At 43.2% G+C, this 16297-nt stretch overlaps 1 protein-coding gene across 3 annotated transcripts in view; it reads left to right on the forward strand.

Annotated features, from left to right (window-relative positions):
• Positions 1-16297, forward strand: part of LOC124143338 (cholinesterase-like) — an 85107-nt gene that overhangs the window by 26462 nt on the left and 42348 nt on the right. The window contains exon 2 of one of the 3 annotated variants that reach the window (XM_046512272.2): positions 1752-1834. The gene's annotated coding sequence lies outside the window, so the exon portion shown is untranslated. Of the gene's footprint in view, positions 1-1751; positions 1835-9285; positions 9472-14787; positions 14904-16297 lie in introns of those variants that run through there. The other 2 variants (XM_046512276.2, XM_046512274.2) reach the window with 2 other exon arrangements.

Genomic DNA, 16297 nt, shown 5'->3' on the forward strand with positions numbered 1-16297 from the left:
CAGATAATTTATACCACTGACAAAGCGATATTGATCTAACGTATTTAATAAACAGATGATGCATATCAAGGCGGAATTCACCGAAAAACCTGTTTACTGAACAAACGATTTTTCTTACGAGTGTATTGTCTCACACAAATCATTAACTAAACGGGTGATATTTATCAGATATCCACCCATGCCTGACCGTCAGTTCTATCGGATATAATGTTTACACCCATTGCACCTGGAAATGTGCTGAGCGTCTCACGATAAGGGCAGCAACTATACATTATACACAGCAGTTCCATCCTTTGGTGTTTACATTTCACAACTTTTGAGATACAATCGAGCATGCTCTTTCTACCAGGATTTCAAAGAGCGTCATACGACTCTTTCTCAGAAGTTGTTTGATCAAGGTTACAACATGCAAGGCCTCAGTAATGCTTTCAAAAGGTTCCATGGCAGACATTCCTATTTTGACTTGTACCATGCGTTCCCGTGTTTTCTCAGGTGATCGATTGACTTGCCTTTGCATGTGTTTGTGACGAGTGCCATCGGTTGAGGAGGATACGCTCCCTTGATCGCGAACACCTGGTTTCATTTCTATTTGATTGTGAATCCTAAACACATGCTCATGATATAGTCGGAATTGTACAATCCACTCTGCTTTATGCAGATATTTCTATTGGATATGGAAAGGGTTTTGTCGCTTTATTCACACTTACCTGTATCTAAATGACACTATCCCCAATATTGTTTTAGCGGCAACAGAGAGCGTGTAATTCATCGTTTTTTGTACAACTGAAGATCACGTGCTATCTCCATGCGTCACAATAAGCAATGTGACGTCACCATGATGACGAGCTGTGTGACGTCATCATGATGACGTGCTACACCATCCGTCACAATGAGACACAATTTATGGACAACAACTTCTTTATTTACTGTAATGACGACATTTCGGTATAGATGCACATGATATATCGAAACGTCGCCTTTACAGTAAATAGAGAGGCTGTTATCCACAAATTGTGTCCCCTTTGTCATCCGTCAACTTCAAAGTAATGCCTGTCAAACAGTTGACAAAATAATTCACGTTTAATTGTGTTATAGTAGAATGAAGATGTTGCCTGTAGGTTGCCCGTAACTTGCCCGTAGGTTGCCCATAGGTTGCCTGTAGATTTAACAAAGTCAAATTTAACATTTCAATAATGCGTGATTAAGGTGAGGTGAAATTGGTTAACGTTGCGTCCAAGATTATTGCACTAATGTAGCGACGTGTGTGTGTGTGTGTGTGTGTGTGTGTGTGTGTGTGTGTGTGGCTGCTTGTACTAGTCCGGACTGATGCCGATTTATAATGCTAGGCCACTGAGATACCATGCCGCAGTTTAACATGAATACCCCACACAGACACAGTATACTGACCCCGAGCCGACCAGTCCTTGTTTAAGCCCCTTTATGCCGAGCGCCAAACAGGGAAACAACAAGTACCATCTTTTAACGTCTTTTGGTATGACGCGGCCAGGGATCGAACCCCGGACCTTCCGCTCTCCGGGCGGACGCTCTACCACAAGACCGCGGAGGCGGTTCTAGCGCGATTAAATTGCGCGGTCACCAAATTATGTACAGGAAACCCAGAAAAAAAAACGACTTTAGCATATCTCGTAGAGTATCGTTTGTTTGTGAACTGCCAACACAACAGCTTTGAATATATGTGTATCTGTATCGTCTTATCAGATTTGATGCAACAGTGTTTTCACTACTTGCAGATGGAGACCTGTAAGAGGCAACAACCAATGACATTAACCGGAAGTCACGTGGTATGAATCAGTCTTGATGTGCACGTGCTGTGGTGAGTACAACATTTTGACATGCTGACGTTATTATGGTTTATCGTCCTTTTAAACGTTTCCAGTTTAATAATAGCCATATTTGACATACAGTTGTCTACAGTTGAAAAAGACACATTAAATTTTGTATTCAATTTGTTGAAATCATGTTCGTGCCCTCACACATATATTTTCCAACTGGACAACTTTAATACATGACGCCTTTATAAAGATAACAACTTCTTTTTATCTTTTTGACGTTTCACAGCTTCTTCTTGCCTCTTCATCATGATGTGAATACTGAGTTAGTGTACAGAATTATACATATACATTAGCATCTTAATGGTATGTTCAAACAATGTAGTACCCGTGCAGATCAGGGGAGGAACAGGTCTTCAGCAACCCATGCTTGCCGTAAAAGACGTCTAACGGGATCGGGTGGTCAGACTCGCTGACTGGGTTGATGCATGTCATCGTATCCCAATTGCGTGGATCGATGTTCATGATGTCAATCACTGGATTGTCTGGTCCAGACTCTATTATTTACAGACCGCCACCATACACCTGGAATATTGCTGAGTGCGTCGTTAAACAACAAACAAACAATTAAACAAGGTAGGACTACTGTACAAAGAGAAGACTATAATGAAGAAGTCAATTAAGCACATTGAAGGTGTAGTGACTGGCTCGTGTAATAACAAGGAGCTATGGTAACACTGACAATAAGGCACCAAGATGTCCATTGAGATTGATGACATTAAAGCCCCGTGGAGTACACGCTGGGGAGGTAGATGCCTTGGTATCTGTTAAAGGCTGGCTTCTTTCTATGGTAACACTGACAATAAGGCACCAAGATGTCCATTGAGATTGATGATAACATTAAAGCCCCGTGGAGTACACGCTGGGCAGGTAGATGCCTTGGTATCTGTTAAAGGCTGGCTTCTTTCTATGGTAACACTGACAATAAGGCACCAAGATGTCCATTGAGATTGATGATAACATTAAAGCCCCGTGGAGTACACGCTGGGCAGGTAGATGCCTTGGTATCTGTTAAAGGCTGGCTTCTTTCTATGGTAACACTGACAATAAGGCACCAAGATGTTTATTGTGGTTGATGAAAACATTAAAGCCCCGTGGAGTACACGCTGGGCAGGTAGATGCCTTGGTATCTGTTAAAGGCTGGCTTCTTTCTATGGTAACACTGACAATAAGGCACCAAGATGTCCATTGTGATTGATGACATTAAAGCCCCGTGGAGTACACGCAGGGGAGGTAGATGCCTTGGTATCTGTTAAAGGCTGGCTTCTTTCTATGGTAACACTGACAATAAGGCATGCCTTGGTATCTGTTAAAGGCTGGCTTCTTTCTTTGGTAACACGGACAATAAGGCACCAAGATGTCCATTGTGGTTGATAAAAACATTAAAGCACCGCGGAGTACACGCTGGGGAGGTAGATGCCCTGGTATCTGTTAAAGGCTGGCTTCTTTCTTTGGTAACACTGACAATAAGGCATGCCTTGGTATCTGTTAAAGGCTGGCTTCTTTCTTTGGTAACACGGACAATAAGGCACCAAGATGTCCATTGTGGTTGATGATAACAATAAAGCACCGCGGAGTACACGCTGGGGAGGTAGATGCCTTGGTATCTGTTAAAGGCTGGCTTCTTTCTATGGTAACACGGACAATAAGGCACCAAGATGTCCATTGTGGTTGATGAAAACATTAAAGCACCGCGGAGTACACGCTGGGGAGGTAGATGCCTTGGTATCTGTTAAAAGCTGGCTTCTTTCTTTGGTAACACGAACAATAAGGCACCAAGATGTCCATTGTGGTTGATGAAAACATTAAAGCCCCGTGGAGTACACGCTGAAGAGGTAGATGCCTTGGTATCTGTTAAAGGCTGGCTTCTTTCTATGGTTACACTGACAATAAGGCACCAAGATGTCCATTGTGGTTGATGAAAACATTAAAGCCCCGTGGAGTACACGCTGGGGAGGTAGATGCCTTGGTATCTGTTAAAGGCTGGCTTCTTTCTATGGTAACACGGACAATAAGGCACCAAGATGTCCATTGTGGTTGATGAAAACAAAGCCCCGTGGAGTACACGCTGAAGAGGTAGATGCCTTGGTATCTGTTAAAGGCTGGCTTCTTTCTATGGTAACACTGACAATAAGGCACCAAGATGTCCATTGTGGTTGATGAAAACATTAAACACCGCGGAGTACACGCTGGGGAGGTAGATGCCTTGGTATCTGTTAAAGGCTGGCTTCTTTCTATGTTAACACGGACAATAAGGCACCAAGATGTCCATTGTGGTTGATGAAAACATTAAAGCCCCGTGGAGTACACGCTGAAGAGGTAGATGCCTTGGTATCTGTTAAAGGCTGGCTTCTTTCTATGGTAACACTGACAATAAGGCACCAAGATGTCCATTGTGGTTGATGAAAACATTAAACACCGCGGAGTACACGCTGGGGAGGTAGATGCCTTGGTATCTGTTAAAGGCTGGCTTCTTTCTTTGGTAACACGAACAATAAGGCACCAAGATGTCCATTGTGGTTGATGAAAACATTAAAGCCCCGTGGAGTACACGCTGGGGAGGTAGATGCCTTGGTATCTGTTAAAGGCTGGCTTCTTTCTATGGTAACACGGACAATATGGCACCAAGATGTTCATTGTGGTTGATGAAAACATTAAAGCCCCGTGGAGTACACGCTGAAGAGGTAGATGCCTTGGTATCTGTTAAAGGCTGGCTTCTTTCTATGGTAACACGGACAATAAGGCACCAAGATGTCCATTGTGGTTGATGAAAACATTAAAGCACCGCGGAGTACACGCTGAAGAGGTAGATGCCTTGGTATCTGTTAAAGGCTGGCTTCTTTCTATGGTAACACTGACAATAAGGCACCAAGATGTCCATTGTGGTTCATGAAAACATTAAACACCGCGGAGTACACGCTGGGGAGGTAGATGCCTTGGTATCTGTTAAAGGCTGGCTTCTTTCTTTGGTAACACTGACAATAAGGCACCAAGATGTCCATTGTGGTTGATGAAAACATTAAAGCCCCGTGGAGTACACGCTGGGGAGGTAGATGCCTTGGTATCTGTTAAAGGCTGGCTTCTTTCTATGGTAACACGGACAATAAGGCACCAAGATGTTCATTGTGGTTGATGAAAACATTAAAGCCCCATGGAGTACACGCTGAAGAGGTAGATGCCTTGGTATCTGTTAAAGGCTGGCTTCTTTCTATGGTAACACGGACAATAAGGCACCAAGATGTCCATTGTGGTTGATGAAAACATTAAACACCGCGGAGTACACGCTGGGGAGGTAGATGCCTTGGTATCTGTTAAAGGCTGGCTTCTTTCTTTGGTAACACGAACAATAAGGCACCAAGATGTCCATTGTGGTTGATGAAAACATTAAAGCCCCGTGGAGTACACGCTGGGGAGGTAGATGCCTTGGTATCTGTTAAAGGCTGGCTTCTTTCTATGGTAACACGGACAATATGGCACCAAGATGTTCATTGTGGTTGATGAAAACATTAAAGCCCCGTGGAGTACACGCTGAAGAGGTAGATGCCTTGGTATCTGTTAAAGGCTGGCTTCTTTCTATGGTAACACGGACAATAAGGCACCAAGATGTCCATTGTGGTTTATGAAAACATTAAAGCACCGCGGAGTACACGCTGAAGAGGTAGATGCCTTGGTATCTGTTAAAGGCTGGCTTCTTTCTATGGTAACACTGACAATAAGGCACCAAGATGTCCATTGTGGTTGATGAAAACATTAAACACCGCGGAGTACACGCTGGGGAGGTAGATGCCTTGGTATCTGTTAAAGGCTGGCTTCTTTCTTTGGTAACACTGACAATAAGGCACCAAGATGTCCATTGTGGTTGATGAAAACATTAAAGCCCCGTGGAGTACACGCTGGGGAGGTAGATGCCTTGGTATCTGTTAAAGGCTGGCTTCTTTCTATGGTAACACGGACAATAAGGCACCAAGATGTTCATTGTGGTTGATGAAAACATTAAAGCCCCATGGAGTACACGCTGAAGAGGTAGATGCCTTGGTATCTGTTAAAGGCTGGCTTCTTTCTATGGTAACACTGACAATAAGGCACCAAGATGTTCATTGTGGTTGATGAAAACATTAAAGCACCGCGGAGTACACGCTGGGGAGGTAGATGCCTTGGTATCTGTTAAAGGCTGGCTTCTTTCTATGGTAACACTGACAATAAGGCACCAAGATGTCCATTGTGGTTGATGAAAACATTAAAGCACCGCGGAGTACACGCTGGGGAGGTAGATGCCTTGGTATCTGTTAAAGGCTGGCTTCTTTCTTTGGGTTTCCACAGTTTCTTGAACTTTCCCTTTTTCAAGTGACTGATTTGGTGTAGAGAATCTCGATTTGTTGCCAGGAAATCTGGTGGTCGGGAGTTTTGATGAGATTTTCCGAAAGGACAGATTTCATGTCAGATTTGTCCACAAGGTCTTGAGTAGTTATGTTCTGGTGGCGATGTGATATGAAGTCTCTCCAACATAATTATTTATCTCCGCAGTTGCGTGAGACCTCGTACACAGATCGCCATGGTTTAAGGTTAGACTGGGTGGGACCTTTACTGTTGGCGTGAAGATGTTTCAAATTTTCTAGTCGGAGTTGAACGTGGTATCCATGATGGCCGTTGTGAGAAGTCTGCTGATCTATTGACTGATGGGGCCTCGGTATACGATGCTAAAGAGGATGGGTGATGGGGGGTGGTTTGGACCTGGAATGGGATCTTTATGTTTGATGTCCTGGTTCTACGAATGCTTTTCTCTACGAGATGTTTGGGATATCCCTCGAGGTCGATAAAGGTAGGTTTAAGGTTCTCGGCCCGGATCGTAGCTCTACGACTGCCTTAAGTCTATGCTAAAGTATCGGAGTTACGATCGCCTTAGCGCTACGATCTCTTTGTGGAAAGGGGCCCTGGATTTCTTTGTCGAGACTGTCAGGATTAACTTTAAACGCAAATCAGGAAAAACAAATGACCGACACAGAAGCATTATGAGAACTGTCATATTAACAATGTGTTGCTAGGCAAAGTGTCGTAGCTGTGTTTTCTCTCAATATTTTTGGTCAGTCATTATTTCGACACAATTAAACATATGACGTCATGGCTTCCACAAAATAACAAGAGCGTGATGATGCTGGTCTCGCTCTGTCTTTCACTCATGTCACTTGAATTGACAAGGACTTTTAGAGTGAGTGAGTGAGTTGGGTTTAACGCCGCTTTTAACAGTTTTTCAGTTATATCACAGCGTGTCAGCTTAATGTGGGAGGAAAGCCCGAAGTGATGCAGGTCTCGGACGTTTACCACTTCGGTGAAACCCACGAGCACGGGTATGGTGCTGACAAACCTAGAAACATAATCGGGGCGAATCGGAAATAATGTTAAAAGCGGCGTTTAACACAACTCACTCAATCACTCACTATCTCGGTTGATTACTCAACGAACTGAATGCCCATTAAATTGAATTATTAAATTTACTTAAAATTGCAAGCATTGATGACAGTCCCCATTGACAAGTAGCAGTAGAGCTGTATTTCTGAACCAGTTCTCAAAGCTTTCAAGAACGTGCAGAGTTGCGTTAGATCTCACTGATCTAATGCCGTTATTATTCAAACACTGAACAGACAATATGCAATACATATACGTGTGACCCGTGAAGATCCGGGGTAGAATAGGTCTTCAGCAACCAAGGCTTGTCACAAAAGGCGACTATGCTTGTCGTAAGAGGCGACTAACGGGATCGGATGGTCAGGCTCGCTGACTTGGTTTGATGCATGCCATCGTATCCCAATTGTGTAGATTGATGCGCATGATGTCAATCATTGGATTGTCTGGTCCAGATTCGATTATTTACAGACCGCCATCATATAGCTGGAATATTTCGCATGCAGCACAGCCATGTGTGGGTAACTCCTAAAACGCCATGAGGAAGTGTAAATAGGAGATATTTTAGGAATGCTTCGCTGAGTTTTTTGTTGCCGATATCAAATCCGCGAAACAAAATATGACGAAATCTTTTCCAGAGACAGGTGTCAGAACGACACTGTGTTGATGAAGTTCATTGTGTGTCGTTAGTAACCACCGTCACAAGATACACACGTGCAAGCTAAGTTTCTTCTCTTATTTACATTTTCCTCTCTCGACCATAAAACAGGCAGTTCCGAAAGCAGATAATTTAGGCCGGACCAGTATATTGTTGTGGACATATTATGTCCCTGTCGTTTCTGAGCGCCATGGTAACTTGCACTATCTTCATCCAAATGATTTTGCATTCAAAAAGCGTTTATACATTCTGAGGTTTTGCCCCCATCGCTGTCTGTCTGTCTTGTCTGTCTCTGTCTTTTTCTCTTTCTCTCTCTCTCACACACACGCTTCCTCTCTCTCCTCTTTCTGTCTCTCTCTCTTCTCTCGTGTTTTATCTCTGTCTCTGTCTCCGTCTGTCCCTCTCTCCTCCTCTCTATCATGTTTTCTCTCCGTCTCTCTCTCCGTTTTTCTCTCTCTCTTTCTCTCTCTCTCTCTCTCTCTCTCTCTCTCTCTCTCTCCTCTCTCCCTCTCTGTATCATTCGCTACACTCCCGCGCTGTCCCCTCGCGCTTTCCCTTCTTTCCCCTCACCATCTTACCAGTCTATCCATCAATACAGATCACTCTCTTCCATGCCACGATTAATACATCACAATAGGCACCGCGACACCCAACACTCTCCTATATGACATATGCGAGTTGATGTAAATCTTGTATACAAGCGTTGACACACTAACCTACAGCATGATCCGACCTTTCCCATTACGTCTATCACATGACAATGTGGGCGAGTTAAATCACGAGCTATACCCACAAATATGGTAAATTGAATATGATGTCATAGGTGTTTTAACGGATTAACTCGGATTATAAGCCCGCAGAATAGCCCTATATCCGCTCAGGACACTCTAGACAATAATCTCCGATGTCGGCACTTCACTATTATACCCCCACCCCCGCATATACCTTGACATATAGAATGTTATACAACACGTAACTTGAGATCTTTAAATACACATATGAGTCTGGGGAGACGCCGTTAGTCCATACCGGGGCAACGGAGTTGGATCTGGCTTTAAATAAATAACCAGGCGATTTTAATCGCCTCCCACATTTTTTTATACGAAGTACTTACAGAAATAAAGAACATCATCGTAGCATATCCCCCATCCCGAGCATCGCTTCTTTAAAAGACACGGCGCAGAGATACTTACATTCTCATCGTGCATGGTGGCTGAATGCAACTCCTAGAATCCGTTTGACGAGGTTTTCTACACTAAAACGCGTGCATCTGCGGGCCAAATAGTTGGTGTCGCACACAGCTGGAGATTGATTGTTTGTGATGGTGTTTGCGGCTTGAAGAACAGGGCCCGTGACAGCACAGCGCGTGCCGGGGACACTTTTCACAGACTCTGACAGCGCGCTATCCCCCATCAAGTGGCTAGTTTTTATATCAGTTGTCAAGCCTGCCTATGTGTAGCGAGAAACTACCTCAGTAGTGTGTTAGCTTTGTCGCGGGGCCTGGTGAAGCTGCGGTACCCCGTCAGGATCCGACACCCCAAGAACGCTTAGTATTCACAGCAGGTAAGTCCGCGTTCATACTATTGTTAAAGAGGATTTGATCATAGATGTGGCATATAAGCACTTTGGTGGCTTTGTGTTGACATTGCGTCAGTCAGAGGCGGGTGGGAGGCATGGTGGGGTGGGGTCGCGATAGGTGTGGGGGGTCATGATAAGGGTGGGGCACTGGAGTCCGCACCCACAGGTGAAAATGACATGTGCACGTGTCAATGATGCCCACGGAACTAATACAAACATTGTAAAATCTTAAAAGCTAGAAGTGTCTCTGAACGCAACTCACTTGTTTCTTAATCAGCTCATGACTTTTAGAACCATTGTGTGATGCAAGAAGTTTATTTCCTACTATATGTCCAACTGGATCGCAAATGAGGTTTATTCTATAAACCTGCCCATAGGTTAGGGTACGACATTGTTATACATGTCATATATATATGATATACCCATCATATCTCCTGGATATCGGGCCTCTCTGAATGAATATACCAGAGACCATATACCGATATATCGGTATATGGTCTCTGAATATACATATGCGTCACAATGCACATGTGCATATATATATATATGTATGTATGTGTTTTAGGATACAATGTATCAATTCGTAACAGTTGCGATACAAAGTCGTGGCACAATGTATCAGGTACCATGCAATCAATTACGACAAAATGTGTCAGTTATGATACAATCATTTACGGCGAAATGTGTCAGTTACCACACAATCAATCCTGACACAATGTGACTGTTACGATAGTCACTGTAAACGACTCTCTGCAATAATGTTAACCTTGACTAGGGTTATTTTAACTGACTAATCTGATATGGTCAGTTGCAAGTATTCGACACACGTGGCAAGCCAACGTGTGTCCAGATCCCTTAACACGTGGTGCTTATTAGCGGGATTTTGTCCAACACCTTGACCTGTTGTTGAGAGCTTTCTGTAGGGTTGGTCAGCGACAGCTGACGTCGCGGGCCTAGACCATCACGTGGCGGGATTCCGTCCCCAATGGCCCGCCACAAGGTCGTATATCAGCCTCCACTATGTTACTGTCATCGATCGACGACAATGGGTCGATGAAAACGCATTGTAATATTTTTGTCTTCCCCATCCTGCTGAATAGTCCATACGACTATCGATAGGTAGAGAACGCATGCCTACGTATGTCAGACACGTAGTCGTTACGTATGTGAGCTACGTAGTCGTACGCCTAAAGGTATATGTGAATCAATCATAGGTGTCTTAAATTCTGACCTACATGTCGTAAGCCTACATGAAAGTACACACATTACGACACGTCGTATGTCTATATTAAAGTATTGAAATTACGACATGTCGTAAGCCTACATGAAAGTACATAAATTACGACTCGTAAGTCTATATTAAAGTATTGAAATTACGACATGTCGTATGTCTATATTTAAGTATTGACATTACGACATGTCGTAGGTTTGAATGAAAGTACATAAATTACGACATGTCGTAAGTCTATATTAAAGTACTGAAATTACGACATGTCGTAAGTCTATATTCAACTACTGACATTACGACATGTCGTAAATCTGTATGAAAGTACTGAAATTCCATGTCGTAAACCTAGATTAAAGTACAGGAATCACGACATGTCGTAAGTCTATATTTAAGTACCGAAACAACGTCAAGGCGCACGTGTATATCTTACGGTATGCAAACCGCGACAGTCGTAGCTTTGGTATTCAGGCAGCGCGGTTGGTATACCAGTGCTTGATATCTCTATACAGGTTTCAATCTTTAATAGGAATAACAATCTTGGTATCTCAGATTAAAACGGGAAACACAACCTCAATCTATTTTCCTCTCGTCCTCATTTCATCAGCATCTTCCCCATTACACAGGAACGTTTTGTAATAACCGGTTATGCCGTGTGACGTTGTTTTGTGGGGGTTTTGGTCGATAATCTTAGAATCAATTTCTGGTTGGCCAGTTGAATATGTTGAAGTTAACGAAGCATTCCGAGGATTCCGAAATGTTCCCCAGTAAAGAGTGGTACGGCTGCAATGGTGGTGACGTTAGTTAGGTCCTGTCATGATGATGCTGACAGTGCCATGACACATTGCTGACAGTGTCATGACACATTGCTGACTGTGCCATGATACATTGCTGACTGTATCATGATACATTACTGACAGTGCCATGACACATTGCTGACTGTGTCATGACACATTACTGACTGTGCCATGATACATTACTGACTGTGCCATGACACATTGCTGACAGTGTCATGACACATTGCTGACTGTGCCATGACACATTGCTGACTGTGTCATGATACATTACTGACAGTGCCATGACACATTGCTGACTGTGTCATGACACATTACTGACTGTGCCATGATACATTACTGACAGTGCCATGACACATTGCTGACAGTGTCATGACACATTGCTGACTGTGCCATGATACATTGCTGACTGTGTCATGACACATTACTGACTGTGCCATGATACATTGCTGACTGTGTCATGACACATTACTGACTGTGCCATGATACATTGCTGACTGTGTCATGACACATTGTTGACAGTCATGACACATTGCTGACAGTGCCATGACACATTGCTGACAGTGCCATGACACATTGCTTACAGTGCCATGACACATTGCTGACTGTGCCATGAAATATGACTGACTTTTCTATGACATATTACTGATCATCATGAAATATTGCTGACTGGTATGAAATATTGCTGACTGTGCCATGGAATATTACTGACTTTACCATGAAATATTACTGACTGTACCATGAAGTATTACTGACTGTGCCATGAAATATTGCGGACTGTGCCATGAAATATTACTGACTGTACCATGAAATATTACTGACTGTACCATGAAATATTGCTGACTGTACCATGAAATATTACTGACTGTACCATGGAATATTACTGACTGTACCATGAAATATTACTGACTGTGCCATGAAATATTACTGACTGTGCCATGAAATATTACTGACTGTAACATGAAATATTACTGACTATACCATGGAATATTGCTGACTATACCATGAAATATTACTGACTGTACCATGAAATATTACAGACTGTGCCATGGAATATTACTGACTGTACCATGAAATATTACTGACTGTACCATGAAATATTAGTGACTGGTATGAAATATTGCTGACTGTGCCATGGAATATTGCTGACTGTGCCATGAAATATTACTGACTGTACCATGAAGTATTACTGACTGTACCATGAAATATTGCTGACTGTACCAAGGAATATTACTGACTGTACCATGGAATATTACTGACTGTACCATGAAATATTACTGACTGTACCATGGAATATTACTGACTGTACCATGGAATATTGCTGAGTGTACCATAAAATATTACTGACTACCATGAAATATTGCTGACTGTATCAAAGAATATTACTGACTGTACCATGAAGTATTACTGACTGTACCATGAAATATTGCTGATTGTACCAAGGAATATTACTGACTGTACCATGGAATATTACTGACTGTACCATGAAATATTACTGACTGTCCCATGGAATATTACTGACTGTAACATGAAATATTACTGACTGTATCAAGGAATATTACTGACTGTACCAGGAAATATTACTGACTGTACCATGAAATATTACTGACTTTGCCATGGAATATTGCTGACTGTACCATAAAATATTACTGACTACTATGAAATATTGCTGACTGGTATGAAATATTGCTGACTGTGCCATGGATTATTGCTGACTGTGCCATGAAATATTACTGACTGTGCCATGAAGTATTACTGACTGTGCCATGAAATATTGATGACTGTGCCATGAAATATTACTGACTGTACCATGAAGTATTACTGACTGTGCCATGAAATATTGCGGACTGGGCCATGAAATATTACTGACTGTACCATGAAATATTACTGACTGTACCATGAAATATTGCTGACTGTACCATGAAATATCAAGTCAGGGAGCTTGACCACCCGATTCCGTTAGTGAGATATTACTGACTGTGCCATGAAAGATTACTGTCTGTGCCACTGACTATTATTAACTGTGCCATGAAATATTTCTGACTGCCATGAAAGATTACTGACTGTGCCATTGACTATTATTAACTGTGCCATGAAATATTACTGACTGTGCTATATAATATTACTGACTGTGCCCTGGACTATTACTGACTGTGCCATGGAATATTACTGACTGTGCCATGGAATATAACTGACTGTACCATGAAATATTACTGACTGTACCATGAAATATTACTGACTGTGCTATATAATATTACTGACTGTGCCTTGGACTATTACTGACCGACATGAATGCTGTGTTGATTCCTGGTTAGTAGAAGTGGATAGTAACTCACAATATCAATCACTGGATTGTCTGCAGGCCGACGTCGTGTAGCTCATGATGTCAATCACTGGATTGTCTGCAGGCCGACGTCATGTAGCTGGAATATTGCTGACTACGGCGTTGAACATCAAACAAACGACTATGCCACGATGTGGCGGAATGTAGCTAAGATTACTCTGAACGGTCTGAAACATTCAAAGGTCACATGAAATACTAACCTAAAGTTAAAAAAATGGTACTTGTTGTAAGGAATGATTGGCTCGAGATCAATACACTGCGTCTGTGTGGGGTACACAAGTTAGCCATTCGTGACCATCTCGTGTTATTCCGGGACAAGCCGAATAGCGGTTACGGAAAGGGGCGAGTGGTGACGAATGACATGCAGCATAGTGTCTCGGTACCGGTGTCTCAGAAGGCAAGCACCATAAACCCGCCATTAATCTGGACTAGTATCAATACAAGCAGATATACACACACGTTATTCATGTAAGTCCAATTGTCTCTGACGCAACGTGAAACCCCAATTTATCTCAACTCACATAGCCAGGACGTATAATCTGCAGTAGCCCGTCTACCGAACAGCTATTGTTGGCAACGTCTATATGAATCGAATGGAGACCCCCTGGCTTTCATCATTTGTTTACCCTTAATATCTCTCTCGTGACGAGTAATTTAGTTGACATTAGTACATGGTTCACCTACCGTGGACTACTCTCCGCACAATTATATTTTTATGGATATATTTAGACCCTATCGTTTCTGAGCGCCATTGTAACTTGTATCCTCTTCATCCAAATGATTTCGCATTCATAAAAGCATTAATACATTCGGGGGAGATGGGTTGGGTTGGGGGGAGTATGTGTGTGTGTGTATGTGAGAGGGGGGGGGGGGGGGGCAGTTGCCGTTGGCTGTTCCGATAGTTTTTTGTCATGCGCTCACGGGTCGTTGAATACATAGGGGTGTTGTCCTTGGCTGAGTTGCGTGTGTACATAAGTTGGCTCGCAAAGAATGTTGAAAAACGGGTTGATCTGCTCCGTGCGTGGAAGGTCACAGGGGACATACGCAAAACACGGTAGGTCAACAAAACTTATACCATAGCGTCTACCTGTAAGCAATATAGTGAGGTGTGACCCAGGGTTTAACGTCGCGTCCAAGATTATTGCACTCATGTAGCGTGAGTGTTTGTGATTGTTTGTACTTATTCAGACTAATGACCGTTTTGTTTTGAGATACCATGCCACAGTTTAACATGAATAGCCCACTCAGACGATACACTGTCTCAGAGGCGACCAGTCATTGTTCCTCCTAATGCCGAGCGTTAGGCGGGGTAACAATAAGTACCTTATTTAACTCATCAGGTAGGACACGGCCGGCCGAAGACCCCAGCTTCCGCTCTCTCCACTACACTACGGTGATGTTTACAACACAGTGGACCCATGGAGATCCGGGGTAGAATAGGTCTTCAGCAACCCATGCTTGCCGTAAAAGGCGACTATGCATGTCGTAAGAGGCGACTAACGGGATCGGGTGGTCAGCTCGCTGACATCGCGTCCAAATTGCTTGGATAAGTGCTCATGATGTCAATCACTGTCTGGTCCAGACTCAATTATTTACAGACCGCCGCATATAGCTGGAATATTGCTGAGTGCGGCGTTAAACAACAAACAAACAGACAAACACAGCACGGTGTCGGACGCTTCGTATATAGGTCAACAGATCTATAAATACCCAGAGTGCCAGTGTTCAGTTCATTGTATCATTTAGAAGGCGATATCTCAACGCTTCTGTTTTTCGACGAAGATATGAAATGTCATAGCGATATTTCCAAGTCTGTGTACACGAGACATCGTGAAATGTCAGTTTGTTTTCAGGACAGTTAATGGAGGTGCGGGGGCAGTTTGAGATGTGATTTGTTTATGACCCAATAGACTTAAAATGAGTGAGATGGGTGTGGTTTTACGCCGCTTTTAGCAATATTCCAGCAATATCACGGCGGGGGACACCACAAATGGGCTTCATACGTTGTACCCATATCGGAAATCGAACCCGGGTCTTCGGCATGACGAGCGAACGCTTTAACCACTAGGCTACCCGACCGCAATTTGGTATAATCACTGTTACCTTTAAGCATACGGCCATAAACGGTGAGTGAGTTGGGTTTAACACCGCATTTAACAATATTCCAGTTATATCGCGGCGTGTCAGCTTAATGTGGGAGGAAAGCCCGAAGTGATGCAGGTCTCAGACGTTTACCACTTTGGTGAAACACACGAGCACGGGTACGGTGCTGACAAACCTAGAAACATAATCGGGGCGAATCATAGGGTTCTGACGTGCCAAAGGGACGCAACTCTGCACAGCGAATCGCAGCGCCTAAGACGACTGGTCCACCCGTGACATGCCATACACAATGTGTAGTGGTACACTCAATGGTTTAAAGGTGTATGTGGGCATGCACATTGACAT

This window comes from Haliotis rufescens, unplaced genomic scaffold (assembly GCF_023055435.1).
Source record: "Haliotis rufescens isolate VD_foot unplaced genomic scaffold, xgHalRufe1.0.p SCAF_14, whole genome shotgun sequence".
Taxonomy (NCBI): domain Eukaryota; kingdom Metazoa; phylum Mollusca; class Gastropoda; order Lepetellida; family Haliotidae; genus Haliotis; species Haliotis rufescens.